Genomic DNA, 27,974 nt, shown 5'->3' on the forward strand with positions numbered 1-27,974 from the left:
TTTACTTACCGGTAGCTTTCGGCAGTGTTGCCCGACTCCCCCCCCCCCCCAAAAAATATGTTTCTGGCTACGGGCCTCTATGGGACACGGGAGCTGCCACTAAAAATAGATCTCTGACTCTCGACTCCTTCTTCCATGCCAGCTCGCCACAATACAAAACATAGTTCAATATAAATAAAATGTTCAATACACATGTTGATGTTATTATATTATTTACCATACATCATTTGGCTCTTATTGCTGAGCTGAGCCAAATGACCCGGTATTCCCACCACTATAATTCAGCTGTCTTCTATTGGGTCTAGAAAACTTGCCAGAAGCGTTGGTGTAATCAAAAGCGCTTGCTGTGACGTGGCACGAAATTCACTTGTTAATTTTTCAGGCAAACAATCAAACCCACGCCAGGAAAGCGAACGCGTTTGGTTAAAACGTACAGTAAGGGACCGAAGAGTGACGATAAGGTCATTTGGTGGGAGGGGCTTTGCGGAGTGACACGAGGCATCAGAGAAAGAGGTGGAAGGCTTTGCATCGGGGTCAAAGAAGGTTGAATCAGTTCGTCTGGGTTCAACGTTTATTGACAGATACGTTTCACCACTCAGCTAAGTGACATATCTAACTTTCTTCTCGTTAACTCACTAACTTTCTTCTTCCCTCCTCTATTGCTCTTCCTGAGGTTTCGTCCCATTTTTTTTCTCGCTGTTAAAGGGTTTGTTTTTTTGTTTTTTTTGGGGGGGGCGTTGTTCCTTATCCGATTCGAGCGTCCAAAGACAGGATGTCGTGTTGCTGTAAAGCCCCTCGAGGCAAATTTGTAATTTGTGATATTGGGCTATACAAATAAACTTGACTCACTTATTTTTCTTCTTCTCCACTCACTAGCTTTCTTCTATGTCACTTAGTTGCGTGATGAAACGTATCTGTCAGTAAACGTTGTATCTAGTTCCAGGTGAACTGATTCAACCTTCTATGGTTTTCTTACCTGGATTATTGAGCATGCATCCAGACATTGGCACTGGGATGTTCAACGTTACCTACTGCTATTTTGAAGATGTCGGGGGCGGGGGTAGTCAAAGGACCGCCAGAGAGCAGCAAAGCACTAGACATAACATAAATTTGGGGCAGGGCATATCGCGTCTTGAGAAATAAAATGAGGGATCTTACACCTTCAGCATTTACATAATGTAAATCATATCTCATTAGGAATCTATGGCCCTTATAAAATAATAATCAAACATGATCTGATAAGTTGCTTACACGCCTGCATGGAGCCTGGCTCATGTGGGTCACCATCAGACATTTTATGAGTTTTTAATCTTTTTGTTTCGCCCAGAGAATCGACAGTCACAAAAAAAAAACTATTCGGCTGTTTGCCCCAAAAGTATTACACAAGTCTGCAAGTGAAGACGTCATGAATCTGAACGCTCTCCGGCTTCTCCGGCTCCATTTGCGGGGTTTCTAAAAAAGAGTCTATTTCCGGGTGAAACCGGGGCTCCGAAAGTTTAGTGCCGGTAGCGAGTGTGTGTGTGCGTGTGTGTGTGTGTGTGGAAGCGGCGAGCCGGTGTAGCTAGAGCAGTGACGCAGGGTGGGGGCCAGCAAGGAGAGAGAGAGAGAGAGAGAGAGAGAGAGAGAGAGAGAGAGAGAGAGAGAGAGAGAGAGAGAGAGAGAGAGAGAGAGAGAGAGAGAGAGAGAGAGAGAGAGAGAGAGAGAGAGAGAGAGAGAGAGAGAGAGAGAGAGAGAGAGAGAGAGAGAGAGAGAGAGAGAGAGAGAGAGAGAGAGAGAGAGAGAGAGAGAGAGAGAGAGAGAGAGCGGCTCAGTGCGGCTCAGTGTGTTGGTGCACCCTCTGAAAAACAGGAAGCACCAGAAGTCTTCCACCTGCGTGGTTTTGTTTCGCGTGGGATATTGAGGGTCATATTGTCCTCCCCCTCCAGACACTACGCCAAAACACGTCACTCGTTAGAACACGCCGACGAGACTCTGCCGACGTCCGGCCATTTACTCGTTCGTGTGCGGTCCGTTCTTCACAAGTTAACCAGAGGTAAGTCCACAACCCCCACTGCTTGGATGCTTTCTTTTTTTACTCCCCCGGCTGGGTTGAGTGTATTTAGGGTGAGGCGAATTCACACAGTTAGGGTGACTGTTTGGTCATGTCTTGTTTTTCGACCCGTGCACGTTTGCCTTGTTTTGTCGCGGCTACCGCCTTATTCGTAAGTGCCCGTTCCCCTTCACCGGGACACATCAACTACGGCGCTTTCCGAGATTCCCACCTAGTTACGTCATGGGTCGGATCCTCCCGAACTTGGACTTTGCGGTCCTCTAACATCGCGCGAATTCTTGACGGAGTGAATTAGCCGAGATTTGAAAGGGAAGCGTGTTCGATTGGCGAATGTGGTTCGTGTGCCGAGACTAACCCCAGTGCCCGGATTTCGTTGTGTAAGGTTCAAGCCAACTCTTTCCTTCTGGGTCGGTATACACTCCGCTTAAGTAACCGACAGCACTCTGGTCTAATTTGCCCGGGTGGTAACATGGCAGCCTGTGATTAGAAAAAAAAATCACTTTAGTATTTTGGCGTTAGACGATAACCTTGAATGCAACCGACCCTTCTATCATAACCACAAAACTGCGAAGTACCCCATGGTAACGTGAGTGTCAAAAGTGGGAAGTAGTAATTGTACAATGGAGCCCAGTACCCTCGCTTAGGCTATTTGTGACATGGAAGTTATGTGGTTTATTCAAAGTGTTACTCAATTTTACTTCTTTTCAACGCAGAAGACTCGATCAGTATGTCTTCCCCAGTCAGTCAAACGAGTCTTGCTTTTATTGTCATCAAAACGTATTGGAATGAATCTCAAGTGGGCAGATGCAATTAACAAAAACGTAATTGATAAAACGGGTCTAGTTTTGTGTTTTCCTCCTTGCTGAACAGAGTTTAGGAAGCTTTGGTAATGTCTCAATGTGGCATAAGAACGCCGCCGTTCACATTACGGATTGAGGCCCACTTTACCTGAAGATGTTGACGTAAACCAGCGTGTGTGTGACTGCGAATGAGTCAGGCGGTGAGCGTGTGTTTTGTATTGTGTAAGCTGTGGTACACATAAAAAAACCTGTTGGTTCTTGAAAGGCCTCTCAGCTATTCGTTCACGATGAGCATACAGAAATTGCCCCCCTCTACAACTGATCTCGTCAAGATTCATCACACAGAATGCCAATGTGTATGCACACATATTTAAAGCAGCTGTAGACAACTTTTCAGACACCCCCCCCCCCCAGCGTTTCCAAGCGTTTTTATTGTTTGCACCACTGTCGCAAAGGCAACCAAATTAATTTCCGTTTATTAGCAGCCTGGCTACTGTCCAAAGCACACACAAAAAACAAACAACCGTAAGAATCCCAATTTGAACTAGAAACCCCGATCTCAGTGCTATGATAAAGACAGAGTAAAACATCTGGTAATATTAATAAGTAGGCAGGTTGTTGTTACTTACTTATCCAGTAGAAAGAATGCCAACTGAATGTCGTTTTGGAACCTTCTGAAGTCCCGGGTGTTGTATCTAACTCTGTTTCCCGTTAAGATCTGTTTCCCCCTAGCCAGAGTCCGATACAACACTGGGATGATTGATTAATCTTAACCTAACCTAACTTCATCCTAACCCTAAGCTTAACCTAACGCTTACCTTAACCTAATCGTGACCGATAGCTAACCTGTTTCCATGCAAACACTTTCATCTGGCTAGGGGAAACAGATCTCGAGGGGGAAATACGTATGGTACAGCAACATAGCTTGTTCCATCAACTCAATGCCCATCCGAGTTTCACTCTTGTTTTACCTCCGTTTCTATCACCCTCCCTCTTCACCTTCTCTGCCTCCTCCGTCAATGAGGGTTTTTTTTCCCCTGTCACCCTCCCTCTTCACTTTCTTTGCCTCCTCAGTCAACAGGTTTTTTTTTTCTTGCCAGGTAGAGTTTCTGTCACTTTGGCTGTTCCACCGTCCACCATTTTCGCTACCGGGGATCGCTAATGATAGTTACCAAGGAAAACAAAAGCGTTATCCTCTTCCTAGTGTGGCTGCACCATGGTTGACGTACTACCTTTATGCTGTCAATCGAGTCTTAATTTTCCTGCGAGATCATACCCGGTGGCAGACAGAATTGGGTTCCCTATAAGCCTGAATCCAAGGCTTATAGGGAACCAATCTAAACGCCGATGGTGTCATCATTCTATAGCCATTACACTGCGTAATCAGCATTTACTTCATAATGATAAGTTAAAGCAAAAAATTTTCTACTGCCACTTTAAATGCAAAAATCTGTTGTCAGAATAATCTCTCTCAAACTGAATTCTGCTTAGTTGTTAATGTGAGCGAGTTTGTGTGTGAGGGTGTGTGCACACTGCTGTCTTGTGAATCAAAATCTGGCTGGGGCTGAAGCACCATGTGACAGTCAGTGGAGCCGGACAGTGGGGCTTCACAAGAAGACAATGTCACAGGGTAGAGGACACATGCACGGACACAGCCTGTGTGTGCATGTGTGCATGTATTGTGTGCGTGCGCGTGCATACATGAGTGAGTGGTATGTTTCCCATGTTAAGTATCCAACCTGAGACACGGATACAGCGGGTCTGAGTGGGTGATGGGGCAGGGGTTGTGACTGGAGCTATGAATGGAGCAATTGTTTCAGTCATGTGAGAACTCTGACTCCATAAGTTTATTTGTTTGTGTATGAATTTAGCACACATGGAGCGCAAATGCACATGCTCTGAAACCTTGCCCGTGCGCAATTCCTATATATCAGCATAATCAGGAGCTGTTGGCTTTATCGCAAATGATGCGCATATTCAGCCGGCTCCTTCATTACAGTGCACGTGTGCACTCATGAGATTTCATCTCATAAGTCAGGGGTGAGTTCCAAGAAGTAAGTAGCAGCTACTAAGTAACATTTGTCTTGGTTTGGTAAAGATGTGTTGCCCAATCTACACAGCGGAGGGTACGATTTTCCTCAGTCACTCAGCACTGCCTGCCTCATGTCGGGTGGGCTCCGCTCTCTGGCCCTCTCTGAGGTAAAGTTGGAGAACACTGATAAGGCAAGCTTACATCACTCCACACACATCAGCCAACAATGTAGCTATTTACTTCAAGCCAGATTTACTCCCAAAGCAGGCCTCTCCCAAGGAACTGCACAGGAATGAATGGAGAATCTAAATAAGTGTTCCATGAAAAAAAAAAAACGTTGTGTAACTGTGGTTAACAAGTGACGTCCATGTTGTACATCCACAGTGCCCTGACGAACTTGAACAGTGAGCTTTGGGTCATTTAATACTAATAACTCATGCTGAGGTCTTGAAATAGGATCAACAAATGATATAGTGTGCACGGAGCTGAGGCCATCAGTTTGCGAAACAGAAGATGGTGTACAGTCAGACAATGGACAAATCTGGGTTCGATGAGCCCAGCGGAGTGTTGAGCCAGAGCGTTGGGGCTAGTACGCCGAGTCAAGTATGCATTTAAGCTTTATGTGCCAGATTAATAATTGAATCAATCCGACACTTAATTGACGGACTACTTTTTGGGGTACTCTGACACTTTGAATATGGAAAGAAGGTGTGTGTTGTGCAAAAAAAACAAAAACAAAAAAAAACAGCAGGGGGACATTTAGAAGAGGGAGCATATTAAATCAAATCAAATCAATTTTATTTGTATAGCCTAATATCACAAATTACAAATTTGCCCCAGTGGGCTTAACAGCAACACAACATCCTGTCCTTAGACCCTCTCAACGGATAAGGAACAACTCCCTAACAAAAAAAACCCTTTAACAGGGAGGAAAAAAAATAGGGAGAAACCTCGGGGAGAGCAACAGAGGGATCTCTCTCCCATGACGGACAACGTGCAATTTTACGCAATTTACACAATACAACATTGAAAGAGGATAACACAATTATAATGGACTTATAAAATTTATGAAGAATATGATGTGCAGGATGCCAAGCAGTGTCCAGACACCATCGGAAAGATCCTGGAACAAGCCATGCAACCAGCATCATCATGTAAAATAAATAAATAAATAAATAAATATGGACTAATAAAAGAAAACGTGATGAGGCAGGCAGCGTCCAAGTGGCGACCACCATCACCATGGAGACCTGGGAGGAGAACCGACTGCACGTGCACACAAGGGAGACTCACATGACACCATTCACACACAGAAAAAGAGAAAGGAGAAGACGTCATTCAGAGAAAGAGAAAAGACATGTGAGAGAAGAGAACAGTTTGCAATAGTCTTTAGTCATAATCAATTAAGTCATCAATTAGTCATATTCTCTATAATCTCTTCGGCAGAACAGTGGTTGGTAAATTAATTAAGACAGAAAACCGACCCGCCATGCAGTACAGGTTGTGAAGCGCTCAACTTAAAGGCAACTAATTGTAAGCTAAGGCAAAAAATGAGTTTTAAGTTTGGATTTAAAGGACTCAACAGACTCTGATTGTCTGATGGCAGCAGGCAGGTTATTCCACACAAATGGAGCCCAATAGGAAAAGGCCCTGCCACCAGCTGACTTCTTCTTAACTCTGGGTACACACAGGAGCCCTGTATTTTGAGAACGAAGAGCTCGAGATGGAACGTACGGTTTAAGGAGATCAGACAGGTAAGATGGGACAAGCCCATTTAGGATTTTATAAGTCAGCAGAAGCACCTTGTATTCTGATCTAACATGGATAGGAAGCCAATGAAGGGAGGCAAGAATTGGTGTAATATGGTCAAATTTCCTAGATTTAGTTAGGATTCTAGCAGCAGCATTCTGAACCATCTGAAGACTTTTAGTACTAGAATGTGGCAGACCTGAAAATAGAACATTACAGTAATCAAGTCTGGATGAAACAAATGCATGTATTAGAGTCTCTGCGTCAGCCATGGAGAGAAAAGACCAAATTTTAGCTCTGGTACGTAAGTGAAAAAAGGCAGTTTTGGTGATTTCTTTAATGTGCTTATTAAAGGAAACGCTGGGATCAAACATAACACCAAGATTTTTGGCTGCCACACTTTGTGAAACCACAGAGTTGTCGATTGTTATCGTTACTTGGTCAAATTGGTGTCTGTGTCTAGCAGAGCCAATGACCAGCATCTCGGTTTTATCCGAATTTAAAAGCAGAAAATTAAGTGACATCCAGTTTGTTACAGTAGCCAAGCAGGCCTCTAAGTTAGTCATTTGAGTATGATCATCAACTCTTATAGGCACATACAGCTGAGTATCATCAGCATAGCAATGGAAATGTATTCCATAACTGCGTATAATTTGGCCGAGAGGTGTAATGTAAAGAGAGAAAAGTAGAGGGCCAAGAACTGAGCCCTGAGGTACACCATATTTAACATCAGAACATTTTGATATAATATTACTATAGCAGACACAATGTGTTCTTCCAGGATAAGTAGGATTTAAGCCTCGAGAGAGCTAAGCCAGAGACACCAAAATTACAATTTAATCTATCTAATAGTATACAGTAATCAATATTACAGAGTAAGATTAAACAGATTAAGACTGACGCCAAAACAAAAAACAAAAAAAAACAAACCATAGTGCTTAGTGTGAAACCACAAGGAGAGGACTAGGCAAAGAAAGCATTGGAAAACGGTGGGTTTTCAACAGGTTTTTTGGAGATGACTGGATCAGCCACTGATAAGAGAGGAGGAAGAAAGTACTGAGCCAAGACATGTCAACCTCAGACAAGCATGTGGCTGTGTGGGTGTTTGTTGATTGTGGGGTGGAGGGATTGTGATATGGGGGAAGAAAATGCATACATGCAATGTATGCATTGCATACATTATCTGTCAGTCTCGGTGTGTTGTACCACTTGATCCTAAACGAGTGACACTAGATTGACATGTCTGTGAATAAAATGTACCTTGTGTGTGCGTGCATGTGCATGTGTGTGTGTGTGTGTGGGGGGGGGGTGGCTGCCCTCTGCAGAGACTGTAAAACCTCCAGGATCTCTCGGTTTGACAGCCATGTAGAACTGCGTGGAGAGTGACTGACAAGGACATATTCATTACAAAGAACGCTCCGAGTCATTCTTAGGACAGTTTATTTGAATTACACCTTTGCATGTGGGATGCAGGCCGCCTTTTTTTTCTCTCTCTCTCTCTCTCAAATGTGAAGCCGGGGCATGTACACACTTGGCCTCCTGCCGGCTGACACAGACAACTGGCAGTGCTCATCCTGTTGTCAGCGCTCTGTTTAGAATGAAACACCTGCATGCATTCTGACGGTTGGCACTAATTGTTCTCACCACCACCTTCAACTTCAATCTCTCCTTTGCTCTTTCGCTCTCATTCTCTCCTCCCCTCCTTCTCCTATTTCTCTCTCACTCCTTCTCTCTCTCTCCCACCCCACCCACACACACATGCAATTAAGCACCCCCTGGCTTCCTTTTCAGTCTACTCTTGGAGAGGATGTTACCCAAGTCCTCATCTGTAGTAAGGAGTGATATTACTTCAGAAGCATGACAACAGGATGCGTGCGTGCATGTGTACGTGTGTGTGAGCTTGTGGGCTAAGATTTATTTGCACCCCATTGACTTACTCTATTCCGAATTGTCCCTCACTGAAGCCAATGTATACTCTCTCACTTCTGCATGAACAGATGGGTATGCAATACATTACAGTGTGCTAAAAAACTGTACATGGTGGGAGGAGATGGGTGACTCACTGAGAGCTGAGAGCAACCTGGTGGAATTCTCCATCTTGTTGCACAACAGGCCAGGACCTGCAAAAGAATGCTGGGAAAACAGACGATGGGAGAGGAATGGAGGGAGGAGAAGTTCAGAGCTGGAAGGGAGAGAAGGAAATGGGCAGGGTGGTTGATAAAGTGCCATGAAATCAATGGTAAATGAAATGAGATGGTTTGCAATTCAGTTTTCTGAATGGCAACTGCACCTCCAAGATGGAAGAAGTGAATTAATGACTGAAGTAATGGACACTGGTTGGTTAATTTCCCACAGGTTAATGGGGAAAGTACAGTCTGTTTGAAAAAGAGAGGAAGTGCTCTGTGGCGAAATGGATGGATGTGTTAGAGGCTGCTGGATAGCGCTGTCGGCCTAAGGGACTCCAGCCTTTATTCTGTAATCTGAGAGGGCATCACCTCTGCCTCTCATCACCATAGCAACATTTCTCCATAGCAATGACCCCTGTCTACCACAGCTAATGATATGCTCTCAGGCAGGGTCACATTTCTGTACATTGTGATTATTATGATAGTATTATTTTGTGCATACTATGACTTTTTGGGCATTGTACTGTACAAATATATGTGAGGCATCCTCACGTGAAACAACTTTACCTGTATTCTGCTCATGTGTAGTTGGTGGTACAGTAGAACATTTTGCCAACTTGATTTTTTGTTGGCACACCGGTGTATGTTAAGTGGAGTAATTTGAAGTGTTCAGGAATGAATATTCTTTTTATTCACAACTAAATAGTTTTCTTTAATACTGATTATTGAAAGTTTGAAGGCAAGTAGGAACTGGGATCGTGCAACGGAGGAGGCATATAGTGTGTTCTCCACAAGAAGGTGGCCTGACAGTGCATATTATGTGCAATACAAATTTTTAATGCCAGCTTGCAGACACTTGATGCTGTCATGGTGGCGCTCTCCTTCCCTTATTTACCATTTGGCTTATGGGTGGTGATTATTTTCAAAATCTCATTTGTCAGATTGAAGACAGTTGTCTGGAACTGTGCGTAATCACAGTATGGTTTGGGCCAACTTCCTGACCTAATGGCCTCATTCATCTGTCCTTTCATCCCTTTGTCTCGCTAATATTACACTGCATTGCCGTCACGTTCTCGTTCACCCCTCCTGACAGACATTTCATTTATTCTGTGTACCTGCCACTGTTTCTTTTGACTGATGTTGAGTGACAGCGTAGTCTCGGTTTTGTGTGTACCACGTGTCAATCCTTTTGGTTCTCCATTAGGGCTGTCATGATATTAGATGCTCACTACACAATTATCATGGCCAAAAGAATTCTTATCGTGATAGCCATAGAAATTTTGAGATAAAAAAAAATCAGTCAAATTCGTCCTTTAACTTTGTTTATTGTGCGTTTTGTCTCTTTTTGGCAAATGAATTACACTCATATAAGGAGGTGGAGAGAAAGTCTAACCATAACTATACAAAAGTATACAAAAAAAGAACAATTACATTTAACAGATAGTGAAAGGGCAACCAGATGAACTGATCAACAAAAGATCTACAAGACCTAACATCTGCCATCAATACACTGTCAACTGAAACAAAATCACTTGTGGGGAGCAGGGGACAGAGTTTGTGTGTGAGACCACCAGCTGACAACTAACAACTCTGATATACTGGGATTTAATGTTGACTGACCATGTCCTTACATAATTTTTTCCTCTTTCCATTTTTCATGACATGATTTTGCACAGCAGCAGTAGCCACGCACTGTGGTAGCAGCTAGCTAGTGTAGCTGTTTGACCAAGTTTACACCAGTCTGAGTCAATGTCAAACCCCACAAAGGATACATGCATTCAGAATACACATGACCCCTTTTATTAGAACACAAACGAATTTATGATTAATTGAAAGGCAGGAAAATAAAACACAATTTAAATAAGCTCAACCACACCAAAGGTTACATTAGATCAAAAGAGAAAGAAACGTTCCATATAATTCAGTTCAGTTTGTATTTCATTTTCATATAAATTCATATAATTCAGTTCGGTTTATTTTATTTTTCAGCACATTTCTTTGCCGAAATGTGATTTCCCGATTATCACTATCAGTTCAGTTCACTCAACAAAAATACTCCGCTTCAGGATTTCCCGGTTATCCAACAAAGAAAACTCAAAACAAGGAAATCATATGAAAGAAAGTTGAGTTGGCTCATCTGGACACATCAATTGAGAGAAATGTTTTCACCGCTCATCTAAGTGACCTCTTGCATAAAGATGTCAAAACAAGGACGTATTTCTCAACCGCAGTTCAGTTAAGTTACATCATAAACATGAATCCACAAAACCCCAAAGCTTTAGTCAAAAGGGAAATTTAAAAAAAAAAAAAAGACAAACTATCACCCGGCTTTCGCCGATTCACGGTTACCGTGGTGAGTGATTGTGGGACTAGGGAGAATAATGTGATTCTACCACGCGCTACGTCCCCCTGGTGAAACTCCTCACTGTCAGGTGAAAAGAAGCGGCTGGCGACTCCACATGTATCGGAGGAGACATGCGGTAGTTTGCAGCCCTCCCCGGATTGGCAGAGGGGGGTGGAGCAGCGACCCAGGCGGCTCAAAGAACGGGGTGATTAGCCAAGTACAATTGGGGAGAAAAAAGGGGGGAAAATACCCCAAAAAATATATAAAAAGAAAAAAAACCACACTGGTTGACAGGACTGGTGGGTGTGTGGAGGTGAATGAAAACAGACTGATAGCCGGAAACATGTTTCTTATTATTTATAACAACATAATTTGGGCAATCACCACGCTAGCTAGTGACAGTGTCACAGGGGAGGGAGACAAAGCGAGAACGGAAAGAAACGGAACGGATTTAAGAGCCACTGGATTATTTAAACGACATCGTATGTGTGTTATTAACGTGGTATCAATATTTCATATTTCAAATATAACTTATCAATACCGGTTTATTTGGACACCACTATTCTCCAATATTGTGTGTTTTTTTTCTGTTTTGAGTGATCAATGGTGCCGTGCTTCAGGCTCAGACAGACCTTTGTTCAGCTGCACAGATTTACAGCATCCCAGGGAACTCTCCAGAAGTCACAGACACACACACACACACACACACACACACACACACCACCCACCTAAGGGCAGGCTCACAATAGCTGCTATAAATAGTGAAAGAAGTGGGTAAGGCCATAGGCAGTTTCATACAACACAACGAAGGAAGGGGCAGATTTGAACTGAAAGCAAAGGGAATATTCTATTCTACTCTATTTGTCTTCTTTGTAGTCAACAAAATTGTTTGTCTGTGTGATTGTGTTTATGGAGGGTATAAATGTCCCAGTGTGTGTGGGTGTGTATTGTTTTTAGGATGGACAGACAGTGCTCTCTTGTTTTATGGTGATGCAGTAATGACGCATGGTCAAATGTTATGGGCCCCCTCCGGGCCACAGTGTTGTTGGGTAGTGTGTTAAATGTGTGTATTGGTACATTTCTGTGTTTGTGTGTATCTTGCCACATGAAAAGGCTCACCATCAAGTGCCTCGCCATTGAGATCCCCCTGTTTACGAACCTCTGAATTCCTCAGAGACGAGGACAGCTAGTTATCGAACACAGACATGTCAGTAAAAGTGACGCTCATGTTGCCTAGATGCTAGTTGATGGCTTAGCTGGTTTTAGCGGCTAATGCGTTAATGGCAACTTTACAACCCCATGCATATGCCATCACTTTTTTTTCCAAACCCTTAGGGCTGCTTTGCTGCCAGGTAAGAAGGCAATGATGTAGTGTCGGGACAGGGAGACTGCCCTGCAGGGATGGCACCACCCAAGGTCCTAACGCGTGTTTACAATAAACCCGACTGTGTAGACCTGCTGACTGGTGGCCAGAGGTTGTTGGAGAACAAGAAATGTTTATGGGTATGTAACGTTGCAAAGAAAATGGAGAGTGATGGGGGTTTCCATTGACACACCCATGTAACCCACCTTGTGAGAGGACTGCATATCGTCAGCTCAGAGGCGTGTCTGTGTTTGTGGCCCGGCATGCTCCAGTGATTAAGGCAGGGGGGAGAGGGAGAGAGAAAGTTGATTAGTTTGGCTGGCATGCTGATGAAGCCCACAGTCATTTCAGGATCCTGCATTCCCCAGATTCCTTTGCAAGGGACTGGGTGGAGGAGAGGAAGGGTGTGTGTGTGTGTGTGTGAGAGAGAGAGACAGAGAGACAGAGAGAGAGACTGTGTGTGGGTGTGGTGACACTGGTGAGGTGTGTGTGTGGGGGTGGGTGGTGTGACACTGGTGAGGGTGAGGTAAAGAGAGGAAACAAGAGGGAGAAACGCAGCGTCTTTCAAATCCAACCTCGTTTTACTGCGATAAGAGAGAAGTTTTCTCTGTTTATTTGTGTGGCCGAGGGTGAAGAGGACACTTGAGAGGGACGTCATAAGTGTGTGTCACTTCTCCACAGACAGGGTAGTGTCCTTCGCCACACATGCATGATTACTCATGCGAATCCCTGCTAGCACGTCTGCATACTCCCTCCACATAAACAGTCACGTTAGCCAAATGTTACACCTGCGGCTTGCGTCACTAGCCTGTACGTCTTGCACTGTGATGGCTATTGTTACGGCAAAACCAATACGCCATTGAATTCCCTGTTGCTTTAGCATATGTCTCAGGTTGCATAAACAAAGACTCTGTTCACTTGACTGCTTAGATGTAATTGAAATTCCAGTGTGTGTGTGTGTGTGTGTGTGTGTACATTCCACATTTGCACGACTTTTTGTTTTGTTTTTCCAAAGCACGCATCAATATTTGTTGCAGTTATTATGTCGGACAAAGTTTTCTAAAGCTTGGATGATATCGGTTCTGCTGACTTTGAAGGGAAGGTCATCATAAGACGTGTCTTTTGGCACCAAAGATCGAGACTCTCATGACACAACAATCGACAGATGGACCGCAGTGCAGTCCCCTATGCAGCTGGTTGATTATGTTGTTTTGGAATTGCAAACTTAACCAACCTAAATTCTACATCAGCCGCCTGAGAAATCCCCTATAATGTTCAAACGTCAATAATAATCTGTGATTTGAAACGGCTGTCCTGCCCTCCTCCTAAACACTGTATGGGTAGCTTCAGCTCTCGCTACCCTGAGCTGAGTAAGCAGGCAAAGCGAATTAAACGTAGAAGTGGCTTTACGGCAGAATGCAGTGAACACCTTATTGCGCATCCATAAAATGCCATTGTCAGGCCTGGCATGATTTTGGAAGAAAAGTTGACATAATCACAATTTTGATATTGTTTGAAAGTAAAGGGCATGGGAGTTCTCCGACGCCAATAACAATGAACTCCTAGAAAGGTTGAGCATGCATTTTTTATGTTTCTCTCTTTCCTCCCTGTCTGTCTTTATCTCAGTTTCTCTTGCTCTCATAAAGTCTGTAAACCAAAACCAAAAACTAAAAAAAACATAACCCCTGGAAAGCCACTGACATCTCCTTCTGTAAGTTCCTCATACATGGATGTTGTGGGTCGTGTGATGAATCCAGTCAGTGAGCTAAACATTGACTGTCTGATGATTTTATCACTGGGTCAAACAACCAAACACTTCCTGGAACTGCTCACCCCATGGCAGTGGTGTGTGTGTGTGTGTGTGTGTGTGTGTGTGTGTGCGCGCACGTGTGCGTGTGCGTGTGTGCGTGTTCTTTTCATAACCAGTTTTGTGGAGATCCAAAGTGGAAAGGTAGTGCACACATTTGCATATTTGTATGTGCCAGCCCATACAAAACAATGTATTTCTTTATAAATATGAATGATGTAAGATCTCTCGCTCTCTCTCATGTATCACTTGTTTCCCCCAGTTCAGCCTCTTTCGGTCACACCCCAGTAAACAAGATAGACCATCTTTACCGGTTGGGAAAACACAGGAAGTTTACTAGTGCCCTCACTCAAAGTGTGTGTTCTTGGCATGCTATATGCCCCGGCCGCGACCGCGTGTCTTCTTGCTCTCGGCAGTAGGTTTATTTACAATAGCGCTAAGTGTCTCATCTTGATGTCCATAGTTTCGGAGCAGCCTAACCCTTTGAACTGAGACGCTGCCGACGGGGTGGGTTGTACGCCGGCACGTCCATATTCCAAATTCCCCGTGTTTCATCTCGTTTACTTTTGATGCCATTTGGACGAAATAGCTTGGCGCGAAGACGCTAAACTCCTTCCGGGCCATATATGAATGAGTTGGGAATTGTAGTTCTAGATACAGCGGCTTGGCAACCAATAACGGACTCTCGACGGGCTCTAAACGTCACAATTCTTTCATGTCGCTGAGCTGAGACTAAACACCCGTCGACACACGTTTAAGTTGCATTAAACATGAAAGCCGCCTTCCATTTTCAGTGTTCACAAGCGTTTCTCATTTTATTTGTTTTAATTTGTATATTTGAATACCCATTATGGTGCAAGGTAATGCTGGGTGATATGGACAACATTAACATGGTAAATGCAGGGGATTTCACACGGTGTTTATCTGCGGTAGAGCTGACCCGAATGCGTCAAAGCTTCGAAGCCTTCGATCGTTGCCATGGTAATCGACCGCAAAATCAGTATTCAATCTCTTTTTTTCCGGGAGATCGTAAACGGTAGTTGGCAACAGACCCTTATTGCGTGGCGTAAAAAGCTGCGTTGTAAACAAGACGCGTGCGCAGAACGTGTGGCAAAACATGGCCGAGAAACAATGTGCGTGTGGAGTTAGAAAACAACGAGACAGGAGACGTGAGAGTAGACGTAGTCGAGGTAGTTTACTAGCTCCAACTTAGCATGTCACACATTCGACGACACTGAACTGTGAACCGGAAGCGGAAGTGCATTATCTGACCCCTCGCCTCTTCCCTTAAAGGTACACCGTCCTCTTAGGTGAATGTCTTTCGTTATATAGATGTGGGTCACCACATGCGTACCAATGAAACTCGCAGATGAAAGCGAATAAAATTTAAAATTAAACGGAGAAAAGTTAGAAATTTGAGAACATTTAAATCTCAGAATATGTTGAAGGTCTAAGCAAGGAAGACATAAAGCATTACGAGTCAAAACTTACTCTAAGCACTCGAGAAAAACTTCCCGATCCGTTTGTGTTTGCTGAAGCTCAGTGGACAAGTGATATCACGAAGTTGCCAAACATCGGCTGGAAGGATGTGACTGAACACCACACACCAAGTATATTTACCAAAGAATCAATGAAGGCATACAAGTCTTTAGAAGAACACGATTATTTTGTTGGTGGACATGTCCAAGAGTGCTTTTACCATCCGTTATCGAAGGAAAACAAGTTTTGCTTCGTCAAATCAAAAGTAAGCCCTCATAGTTTAATTGTTTGTACGGTTATGAGCTCGAGGCTGGAGTCAAATTATGACCTCAAACGTCATGACACAAGAAAGCTGATGGAATCATTGTCAAATTTGAGGAAGGCTAGGCATTAACAACTCAAACTTTTGTTTGGCAGTTGCTCTACTAGGACAGCATCACATTTTGAGCTGTTACTTAGGTATGTTCAATCACAATACTCATTTGTATAAGAAACGGATACATTCCATATATGAAATATTATCCGCAAATGTTCGCGTTTGATATTTGTTCTTCTGACCACGTCTTCCAGTCCTCCCGACAGATCGCATGAATCCGCACGTCTTCTTCGTTTTTCCCTTTCGGCATGCAATAAATGCAGACGCTTGTTTTTGCCATCTTAACGATTTGTACAACCGACAGCGCGACAACTGTGAGGCGTTTCGTTTTAAATCAGTTTCTCCATGATGATCTCTTCGAAATAAACGTAGTAACATTTACAAGCACAAGACTCGTGGCTCCTTTTTGCCTCACAATCTGCGCACGCACATTTGGCGCACGTAAACGAGGGAACACGTCTATACGGCACGGGGAAAAAGGGGGAAACGGCGTCCACGTGTGTGACGTCTGCCTGACATCTAACTAATAAGAAGAACAACTCACCAAAAACTCCGAACTCTCAGAAGCCTTTAATAAGCTGCTTGACCACGTTATATACGAACGCAGCAACGGACTTCCTGTTAACGTCACATACCCCAAATCCCGCGACAGCTGTACTGATGCGTTCGCGGTACCATCACAGTAGGAGATTCCATACATTACATTTCCCTCTCAAAGATGCGCCCCTCTCCATAACAATCACACAACATTTTTACATATATGTTTACATACATTTTTATTATTTTATTTATTGTCATTTTTATATATATTTTTCCTTTTTTTTTTTCCTCCCAAAAAATGTGCTCACAAATCCAGCCGAGGGGCTGGCTTACTCGCTCTACCTGAGCGAGTCACAGTAACTGTCCCTCGTGTGTGTGTGTGTGTGTGTGTGTGTGTGTGTGTGTGTGTGTGTGTGTGTGTGTGTGTAGCTGCTGCTCCAGCCAAGGTGTCTGTAATTATATGATCAGCGTTTATTTCAGTCCCAGAATCTACAGTAACCGGCTCTGTGGGTGTATGTGTGTGGGTTGGTACTGTGGGTGCACTTAAAAGATGACGTTGGTTTCGTCTGTACTATCCCCTCGAGCCATGTCCACCACATAAGATCTAGGGGAGGAGCTGCCATCACAGACAGTACCTGGTGTTGTCCATTGTTTCTCATTGTCCAGTTTCATAAGAACAATATCTCCTGCGCTCAGCAAAGGTAGACTCCTTACCCCATTCCTGCGGTTGTAGTGGTATGCCTGCCTCTTCTTGGCAGCTGCATCTGCTTGTCTGATTTCTTCCTTGTCTGGCCAGCTTGGGTCCAAGTTCTCAGACAGGGTGGGTAAAGTTGTCCGGATTTCTCGACCCATCAGCAGCTTAGCGGGACCGACTCTGGTGGAGGAAGAAGGTTTGGCTCTGTATACCATCAAAGCGAGGAGGGGATCTTCCTGCCTAAGGATCCCTTTTGCTACCTTTACAGCCCTCTCAGCTTGGCCATTAATCCTGGCATAATGTGGACGAGATGTTACATGAACAAAGTCATATTTCTCCCTAAACTGTCTGAACTCCTCTGAGACTAGCTGAGGTCCATTATTGCTTGCTAGCACTTCTGGAATACCATCCCTTGCAAATGTGGCTTTTAGCTTTTCTATGACCTGGCTACTGGCTGTAACGGTAGGTGTAGAATCTCCAAGTACCAGGAGTAGTAGTCTGACACTACCAGACACTACCAAATAGGACTTGTTCTTGTGCTCACAAAGATCTACGCCTACTTTTTGCCTTGGTCTTGAAGGTAGCACAGTTGACATTAATGGCTCTTTCCTCTGTGTTTCTGTTCTCTCTGCAAAACTTGCACTGAGTTACCTTCGCCACTATGTCCTGTGAAATTATTGGCAACCACACTTACTAGCTGGCTCTCTTTCTGCATTTCACTAGCCCTTGATGACCCTTGTCAATCCTTTCAACTATCTCTGTTCTCATAGAGGTGGGAATCACTATGCGATTTCCCCTGGCCATTAACCCATCTATCTCTGACAGTTCTCCTCTCACCTCACAGAAATCCCTGACCACCTCTGGTACTTTCTTTTTGTAACCTGGCCAGCCTGTATGGATGAACTGTCTCACTACCTGGAGCTGGGGGTCTGTGGCTGTGCAGTCTCTGATCTCTTGCATCCTCTGTGGTGAAGCAGGGATGTGGCTCAGGACTGAGTCTGTGTGTGCTGCCACATTGTTGGTAGATCTATCCTCTCCAGAACTTTGCATGGGGCCCCTGGAGAGCACATCAGTTACTGCTAATGTCTTTTCTGGTGCATACACAGCCTCTGCATTAAAGCGCATGAGTCTCTGGCACCTTATTGGGACATTGTCAAGGTCTTTACTGTTCATTAAGGGCACCAGGAGCTTGCAGTCAGTGATCAGTTTAAAGCTGTCAAGTCCAAACATGTATTTCTCAAAATGTTCACATTGCCAGACACTGGCCAGGAATTCTTTCTCTATTTGAGCATACCTGGTCTCTGTGTCCCTCAGCCTCCTGGAGCAGTAGGCCACAGGTTTCATGGTAACACACAGTACAATAGTACTGACACATACCCCAAATCCTGCGACAGCTGTACTGATGCGTTCACGGTACCATCACAGTAGGAGATTCCATACATTACAGCGTGAACGTAGCATGCCGTTAATTATTTAAGATTTCATGTAAAGGTCTACACTGACAAAAAGCCTTGTTTCTTCCTTCTTTTCCTGAGCAGCTAGATTCACTTTGAAAGTGTTTTGTAGCCAGTTTATCTATCTAAAATAGCTGTCTGTCTGTCTTTCGTTTTTCTTGACAACCGCTTCGCCGATCAACTTCACACTTGGTGGGTGTATTGCTGAGGAACCGAGTGTCGAGTGTGAAGTTGTTTGGATGAGCTGTTGTCGAGAAAATCGTCAGACTGATGTTCCCCATGGTGACCGGACGAACAGCCCCACTCTGCCGTTGCAACCCACTTTGTGGTTGGAGAGGGGATTACATCCGGACAGGCACTGCACTGGTTTCAATAAAAAGGAAATACCTTAAAGTCCGATTTTGCCTTTGTCTTTCAATAGCATATTAGTTAATTACAATAACAGCCTAATGATAGCATGTGATAGACATAATTAATTGATAATAACAGCAAACATATGAGTAATTTAGTTTTTATAGTCTAGGGCTGTAATTTAATTAATTTGATTATTGCACAGACACTCGTCGCCCCCACCATAGTGAAGCCTCGAATACCTTCAGAAGGTATGTAAAAACACGGTCCAGAAAATAAAAACCCTAACCGTGTCTTTACTCCATCCATGTATTAAACCAGCTGATTTGGGAAACTAGTCAGTGCAATCTGATGGTTTAGTTACATGGGTGGAGTAAAGACACAGTTAGGGTTTTTACTTTCTGGACCAGGTTTTTCCACCTCTGCTTCGAATACTTGCTGCCGAATATTTCAAGTAATCCCCCCCCCCCACACACACACGCACACACACACGCACACAAGTATTCAGGAGAGCCCTAATCTGCCAAGTCTAAATATGCCAAAACAATTTTAAAGAATCCACCTAAGTTTCATTACATTGAATGGCTTGATAACGTAAAGTAAAACTAGTTTAAGTAATACTCTTAGATATTTCAGAACTAATTTTGTGACAAGTTTTAGGTGATTGATTATTATTACTAACTTAGATCCAATACCATTGTTAAAAAAGTAGATTTCCGCACACTGCTTCGGCAAAACATTACATTTTATTAACCAGGGTTTGCATCTAGCAAGACCTTCATCAGAATTTCCCAGCCCTAACACAAGAGCATCCTGGAGCAAGAAAATAATAATAATGATACATTTTATTTGTGGGCGCCTTTCAGAGCACTCAAGAACACCTTACAGAACACAGTAAAAACAAGCAGGACTGTATCGGACAGCATAAAATCAAAACAAAGCAGGGTAGACAATAAAAAGTTAATACAGCAGATAAGTATAAAATCCCCATCTGCACAAAACTCAGTGAAGCGTGTATCAGACTGAATATGCCAGTTTGAAAAGGTACATTTTGATATGGGATTTGAAGGTTGAAAGAGAGTCAGTCTTGCGAATTTCTTGTGGGAGAGAGTTCCATAGGCCGGGGGCAGAATGACTAAAGACTCTAGTCCCCATGGTAGTCAAGCAGGCTAATGGTATAGTGAGTTGGAGAGCAGAAGAGGATCTGAGAGTGTTGAAGGGCATGTGGATATGAAGGAGTTTGGAAAGATACGAAGAAGCTAGGTTATTAAAGGCCTTAAAGTTAAGGAGCGGGATCTCGAAGTCAATACAGTATTTAACAGGGAGCCAGTGGAGTTGCTGAAGAACAGGAGTGATATCTATGGAAGGAGTTCTGGCAATGATACGGGCAGCTGAATTCTGGACCAACTGAAGTTTATGAAGACAATTGAGGGGAAGACCAAAGAGGATAGAATTACAGTAGTCAATACGGAATGTAACCAGGGTGTGAGTGAGTATGGCTGTGCTTTTAGGTGTAAGTGACGGACGAAGACGATTTATATTGCATAGGTGGAAGTATGCAGACCAAGTAACATTGTTGATGTGAACTTCAAAAGATAATGTGCTGTCCAGGATGATACCCAGACTCTTAACCTGAGACGATGGAGGAACTATAGAATTGTCAATAGTCAGAGAAAAACTGTCAGGTTTGGCCAAAGTAGATTTAGTGCCTACTGGGAGGACCTCCGTTTTATCACTATTAAGTTTGAGGAAGTGGTATGAAAACCAGGATTTAATTTCTAGTAAGCAGTCAGAAAGGGAAGTGGGCAGAAGAGTGGAGGTAGGCTTGGTGGATAGATAAAGCTGGGTGTCATCCGCATAGCGTTAAAATTGAATGCAAAATTCCCTGAAAATGTGACCAAGAGGTAGTAGGTAAATAACAAATAGGAGGGGTCCCAATACAGAGCCATGGGAAACACCGGTAGTAACAGGAAAGGATTGTGATCTCAAAATTTTAAGTTGGACAAACTGAGTGGGACCAGAACGATATGATCTAAACCAGTCAAGGGGGGTGCCAGTTATTCCAATGGAAGCTAATCTTTCTAGGAGGATGTTATGTGAGATGGTATCAAAGGCTGCACTCAGATCAAGGGGGAATGGTTAAGAACCCAGAGTCAGCTGCCATCAACAGATTATTAGTGATTTTCACCAAGGCTGTCTCCGTACTGTGCATGGAGCGAAAACCAGACTTGAATTGTTCAAACAGATTGTTGTGAGTCAAGTGAGTGTGTACCTGAGATGCGACTGTTCTTTCAAGTGTTTTAGAAAGAAATTGTAAATTTGAGATTGGGAAAAAATTATTCAAATTGCTTGGGTCTGTACCAGGTTTCTTGAGTATTGGAGTTATTGCAGCTGTTTTGAGAGATGAGGGAACAAGACCAGAGGTAAGGGAGGAATGTATGATATCAGTTATTAAAGAGGATAGAGAAGGTAGACAGGCTTTTACCAAATGAGTAGGAAGGGGGTCTAACTGACAGGTAGAAGATTTGGATTTGCGAATAAGACCAGATATATTTCAGCAACAGTTGGGAGTTTAAAACTAGATAGTGAAGAAGAGAGGGGAACATAGAAGAGTGAAAAAGATGAACTGTATGCAGTATTGTTCGACGAGGTCAATTGCCGATGAATATTTTCAACTTTGGCATTAAAAATGGTCAGAAGGCATTACACTGAGCAACTGAATACAGGTGAGGTGCAAGAGTGTCCGATGGCTGTAAAATATTGTTTACCATGGAGAACAGGGTTCTAGTGTTCCCTTCGCCTGATCTAATTAAACTTGCATAATAAGACGATTTAACTGTGGACAGTGCCTCCTTATAATAAATTATGTGGCCATTATACATGTCTTTATGAACAACAAGGCCAGTTTTCATGAAAAGGTGTTCCAGGCAACGGCCTTTAGCTTTAAGCTGGCGTAGTGCAGGTGTAAACCAAGGGGCAGAGTGGGTAAAGAAAACAGACCGAGTTTTTAAAGGAGCAAGATTGTTTAAAAGACTATAAAGGCCATCATTGTAATGAGAGACCAGTTCGTCTGTGGTGGCTTTCTCAGCCGTGGCTGAAAATATACTGGTTGTATAAAACACTAGGGACGCCTCATTATGCCTTATTGTATTGTGTTCCCTTCGTTGTCAGAAAGGCCTAAATCCTTTGGGGCATGGCCTAAACAAGGTGTTGAAAGTGGTCCATGGGGTCATGGCCTTTACTGAGTCCTGCATTTTCTGAAGTTATGTCTATTCGGCTGGTAATTAATCATAATGACAGATCTTTATATTTCTTTAGCGTCTTTTTTTTTTTTTTTGTAACACATTGTACAAAGCGCTTTGCAAACAAAAATGAATGATAAAACGAAAATGGATGGCACTGATTAACATGATTCCAATGGCTGGATGAACTTTGAGTGTCGATCTATGCTAGATGCACACAGGGCAAGAGTATTCAGAGGGTGAAATCGACTGGGGGGTCACAACTTTTAACTGGATCCACTCGACTGGGGGGGGTCACAACTTTTAACTAGATCCACTTGGTTAACAAAAAGGCACGTTTTAATGTTTTTCACCCTGTGTCTCCTTTATGGCTGAGTGGGGGGAGTAATCACATAACAGGGAAGTGTGAGTGGAAGAGAAAGGAGGTGATGGTCAGGGAAGAGAGACCAAGAGGGGGGAGAAGTTACGTTTTGAGTGCTGTGTACTTTCTGCTATCTTATCTGGGTTCCCTTGTATTGAGATGGCCTGCAGTCTACTTTTGGGTGATGCAGAGAGTTGATGCACAGTGTCTCCCTCAAGGCCCCCCACACACTGTACGATTGTAGCCATCTTGCACATTCAGCACATGTCACCCTGTATGACAGGGACCAAAATAAAATCATGATACATCCCCTTATTGCACTGTATGAGTTGAAGTGAGACCGCCAATACATTATACGAACAGCAAAGAAGCCACCTAGGATAGCCGACCATTGTTCATGACAAACAATTTGCCCACGTCAAGCAAATTTTGCATGAGACGGCCTTATAGTGGCCAATATCGCGCAAAGTGTGGGGGGCTTTACAAAGCAAATATCCCTTCTCTCAGTTTCTTTCTTTCTGTCTGTCTTTGTCTTTCACGCTCTCTCTGTGTCCTCAACCAAATACCTACCATTCATTAGCTTCACCTTAAACCTCAAACACCCTTTAAATCTCTCACACACATGGACGTCTGGGTAGCGTAGCAGTCTATTCCGTTGCCTGCTAACACGGGGATCTCACCTGCTTGAATCCCCGTGTTACCTCTGGCTTGGTCAGGCATCCCTGCAGACACAGTTGGCCATGTCTGCGGGTGGGAAGCCAGATGTGGGTATGTGTCCTGGTCACTGCACTAACACCTCTGGTCAGATGGGGTGCCTGTTCGGGGGGGGATGACTGGGGGGAATAGCGTGATCCTCCCACGCTCTACTTCCCCCTGGTGAAACTCCTCACTGTCACGTGAAAAGAAGCGGCTAGCAACTCCACATGTATCGGAGGAGGCATGTGGTAGTCTGCAGCCCTCCCCGGATCGGCAGAGGGGGTGGAGCAGCAACCGGACAGCTCGGAAGAGTGGTGTTAATTGGCCAGGTACAATTGGGCAGAAAAAATGGGAAACCAAAAAAATCGCTCGTGCAAAAGTCCAGTATAAATGCACACATACCAAAAGAACCAGAAACCACACATCTCATACAGTCATTGCACTTATTTCCGTTAGTTGTAGGAACTTATTTGTGTCGTCTCCTTCTAGATGCAGTGTCCCAGCTACTCTCCAGGCATGCCCAACAAAGAGCAGGGGCACAGAAAATAAGAGCCTTCAGGAAACAGCAGGTAAGGCCTGTGGTTATGTTTGTGCATATGTATTTGTGTGTGCATGCACATGTATGGAGTAGGATGAGGGGCATAGAAAATCTGTTAATTGCTGTGGCCCACTTTACCTTTTATAAAGCTATATATAATATATATAAATTATATATGCACACATACACACACAAGAGACCATGAATGTAGGGCGCTGACTTTGCAGGAATCTGGGAGAATAGACCTAGTCCTGACAGGTAGCAAATGTCTGGATGTGAGCCAACATATTTTACCTTCAGCATTCCCAAGACACAGCCAGCATTCACTGTGGCTTTAGTCAGAGATAGATGTGGATGGGAAGGATTATATCACCTTGGCTTGTTCGCTCAACAGCTGTGCAATGAGCTGGGAAGCCAGTGAGCCAATGCAAAATTACTAAACTAGTTTCATTTTGTTGTCAAAAAGTACACGCGCGCGCGTGTGTGTGTGTGTGTGTGTGTGTGTGTGTGTGTATATGAGAGTGACAACATAGTCTTTGTTTTGGAGAGGATAATTTATCAAGACTCTGCACTGCACGATGAACAGAATCACAGTTAATGCTATTTAAGTGAAGTATGTAGAAGCCATCTCCTTTCAAAAAAACCTTTGTGAAAGGTTCTTAGAAGCCCTCTCCAAAGAAAAACCACAACTGAATTCTACCGACATATTTAACAGCAGGAAGTTCTAAAATAGGAAGAAAATCCCAGCCTGTCAATATGTCTCTGCAGCTTGATCATGCCTTGACACAGTGGAAAGCAGAAAGACGAGAAAAGATGGGTAAAAATAACACCAAGTGTCTCCAATGTGTTGAGCACAGTCCACTCACTCACTCACACTCACATACACAGTTGATTTCTTGATATCAGTTGCTCTCTGTCTCGCTAGCCCAAACATCCTTTATGCCCCTCTTCAACAAAGGACCACACAATTGGCTTGAACATCGTATAAACTGGCACGAACTCGCTCACAGAAACACAAAGAGGCATGAGGACGAGACGTGTTGGCTAAAACTGTTGTCACCCTGTAAAGGTGACCGAGTTGCGAGGAACACTGCTCTAGATATAACCTTATGCTTATGTCTGCTTTTCCTTTCCTTTACCCTTCTGTCTGTCTTATCTGCTCAACTCCACAGACTCTCTTGCTACATTACATATCATTTAGTAGTTTCACAGAAGCACGATATACCGCATTAATGATGGACGAATCAATGCTGTTTAATTATATGCAAAATATTTTTGTCCGTCACACATTCATGCCAATATATCCTTATGTCTCTGTGACTCTTGCACATAGACTCCTTGCCCGCAAATGAGCTGGTTCTCACACTAGGTTAATAATTCATCAGCTGAAGCAACATGTCCCTTTTGTCCTAGGTTTATTATAGACATTATAATAGCTTGTGGGTGTGAGGGGAGTCTGAGTAGGATTAATGCCACCCAAACATCCCATCAAGAATAGGCCTGAAGGGCAGGGCTTCCTTGGATTGTATAACTGGAGAGGGCTATGACCAGGGAACAGTAAAAAATAAATAAATAAATAAATAAAAACTGGAGGCTGGTACCAACAGCATCACCCATTCAATTTTATGGGACTCCTATGTTGTGCCGCTTCGCTTAAAGGATAATGCTGGTGTGATTTTTTTTTTCTCGTTGCCAAAAAAAGATTAAATGCCCCCTTGTATTCCCCATACTCGCAGGTATTTTCGATCTAGCCGATGCCCCACCCGGCTCCCATCCAGGAAGCCATTGGACCCCATTGTTTCCAAAATTCATTAAACGCAAACTACAGAGACATAGCTTTAGCCTTAAACGGCGTAATCCATTATCGTGAAAGAATCCTGTACTTCACTTTTTCCAAAAGTGGCTTCAAAAGGCAGCAAACTGTTCTGTTTAATAGGGATTATTTTCATTATTTCAGTGCTGCACATTTACTTTCAATGTGGCAAGCAGATGGAAAGCAGCCACGGACGAGAAGGGGGTGACGGATTTTGGATTATGGGCACAAAGGAATCAGGAGAGTGGGAGCTGTCGCAAGAGATATTTCCATGGAGGAATAAATTCTCAGATTATATTGGATCTTTGAACATTTGAAAATCAACATTTTTACAGTCCTGTGGCAAAAACTCAATGCATGAGCTCACGCAAAAAAAAAAAAACAAAGAAAAACTCATGCCAAATCATGGGCATTCATTCTGGTTGATGTTATTATAGACAAATAGATTAAACAAATGATCAAGTCCATAAATAAATCGCAAAATCTTGAAATGGTGCAGACGCTTTTGCCCTCCATGCCAAAGCATTAAGTAAACCCATTTTCTGATGATGCTTTCCTGGTTTCTCTCATGTTGTTGTAGCTCACAGGGTCATGCATGCTACTGAGTTGCTATAACGCTGGGAATCACTGTTTGTAAGTAAATTTTTCAACAATTATGAATCCCATTTCTAGGGAGATCTGCTCCCAGGACAATTTTTTCATTACAAAGGAAGTTTAGGGTCTCTGACTTGCGTCAAAAACTATCCAAAAGCCATTTAGAAGTTAGTGTACGATAAATGCAACTGGTAGTCGGGAGGGGGGGGGGTCCTTTTTTTGATCCAGTCATTATCGCTACCTAGTAGCTGTTTTCATTAAGGTACCTCATGCCTTCGAAAGTTGTTAATCTCCTGCTTATGACAAACTACTTCATGGCAAGCAACATTATCATGATTTGGGAGGGGGGCAAACACCCCCCCCCCATAAAAAAGTAACTTCCTGGGGAACAAGCAGCCGGTGCAGATAAAAAGTAAGTGCTGGTCTTGCAGTGTCATTCACGAGTGATACTCAGTGGGTAGAGTGTCTGGATCACTAGTGAAGGAACATAGCGAGGATAATTGGTTCATGCTATTTTTGAGTGAGTGAGTGAGTGAGACAGACGGAGAGTGAGACAGACGCAGACAGAGTGATACAGACAGAGTTAGACAGAGAGGGTGAGACAGACAGTGAGAGAGAGATGGACACAGACAGTGAGAGAGAGACAGACACAGAGAGTGAGAGAGAGACCGAGAGAGAGAGAAAAAACAGGTGGATGACATCTGTGCTTGTAATTGGTGATTATTGGCCACTGGCATTGAGGGACAGTGGGATAATTCGTTCCCACACCGACAGATTTGACAGGTGCACCTGGGCTGCTGAATTGAGCCAAAACACGGGATGAAGAGAATGCGAAGGCAAGCAAGAGACAGAAAGGTATGGGAAAAAAAAGAAAAAAGAAATGGGCAATATATTGTAAGCCTATGCTTCTTAAGAAAACATGCTTATTTTATGCTGCCTAAATGCTTGTACAGTGTTGTCCCCATCTCCACATTGATTGACCGCAAAGTAATGTCAGGGAAGATATTCCAAGAATTAAATTGTATGTTTGACATTGGTAAACTTCCTTGTCAACTCACTGGTGATCACATTTCATATTTGTTCTCTCCGTTTCCTCGAGCCCTCTATGAAAATAATATTGTGGCTAAAAAACAAGACCTCACCCCAGCACGGCCTTCAGAGAGCCACCGTCAAAACGCAGCTTGGAAGACGATGGGTCAGAAGCAGGCTGGCCACTTCCAGTCAGTGGGCATGTGCTGCGGTGGCCGCTGGAGGTTGAGGAAAGGGAGCGGGTAATGACGGCCTCGGTTGCTTAAACCTACGGTTAGTTTCAAGGAGGAATTGAGGAAGAGGCCTGTTAATGTATGACGGTGAAAAGAGGAATCTTTGTTTCAGTGAAAACAAACACATGTATTTGGGGCTATTTCTGCTTGTAAAAATCCCCATACCATGCTTCAGCTTCAAGAAAGCGCATCTCAAATTTCCTCATTGTTCTTTTTTTTGTTGTTTTTTTAACCCATCAAGAAGGAGTCAGTACAATAGGTTTTATCCTTTATCGTCTTTTTCTTACTTCAAGGGTAAATCAA

General features: G+C 43.5%; 1 protein-coding gene across 3 annotated transcripts in view; it reads left to right on the plus strand.

The window, feature by feature from the left end:
- The first annotated feature begins 1,835 nt into the window (after nt 1-1,835).
- The window catches only part of pik3cb (phosphatidylinositol-4,5-bisphosphate 3-kinase, catalytic subunit beta), a 90,172-nt gene continuing 64,033 nt past the window's right edge, over nt 1,836-27,974 (plus strand). For all 3 annotated transcript variants that reach the window (XM_056282966.1, XM_056282968.1, XM_056282967.1), the window contains exons 1-2: nt 1,836-2,032; nt 23,954-24,033. The gene's annotated coding sequence lies outside the window, so the exon portion shown is untranslated. The remainder of the gene's footprint in view (nt 2,033-23,953; nt 24,034-27,974) is intronic.

This window comes from Lampris incognitus, chromosome 7, assembly GCF_029633865.1.
Source record: "Lampris incognitus isolate fLamInc1 chromosome 7, fLamInc1.hap2, whole genome shotgun sequence".
Taxonomy (NCBI): Eukaryota; Metazoa; Chordata; class Actinopteri; order Lampriformes; family Lampridae; genus Lampris; species Lampris incognitus.